Genomic DNA, 548 nt, shown 5'->3' with positions numbered 1-548 from the left:
CAGGCTACATTAGACTATATATGGATAACAGGCTACATTAGACTATATATAGATTACTGCACACATTAGACTATATATAGATTACTGAATAATAATAATAATAAAATAATACTTATTTTACACCATAATTTGCAAATAAATTCATTAAAAATCCTACAATGTGATTTTCTGGAATTGTTTTTCTCATGTTGTCTGTCATAGTTGAAGTGTAGCTATGATGAAAATTACAGGCCTCTCTCATCTTTTTAAGTGGGAGAACTAAATACTTTTTTGCCCCACTGTAGATAACAGGCTGCATAAGACTATATATGGATACCGGGCTGCATTGCGGCTATGGAACCCTGACCTGTTCACCGGACGTGCTACCTGTCCCAGACCTGCTGTTTTCAACTCTCTAGAGACAGCAGGAGCGGTAGAGATACTCTAAATGATCGGCTATGAAAAGCCAACTGACATTTACTCCTGAGGTGCTGACCATGTTGCACCCTCGACAACCACCGTGATTATTATTATTTGACCCTGCTGGTCATCTATGAACATTTGAACAT

This window comes from Salvelinus namaycush, chromosome 39 (genome assembly GCF_016432855.1).
Source record: "Salvelinus namaycush isolate Seneca chromosome 39, SaNama_1.0, whole genome shotgun sequence".
In the NCBI taxonomy this organism is placed as follows: Eukaryota; Metazoa; Chordata; class Actinopteri; order Salmoniformes; family Salmonidae; genus Salvelinus; species Salvelinus namaycush.
The sequence above is the reverse complement of the archived record's forward strand: the minus strand, read 5'-3'. Positions refer to the sequence as shown.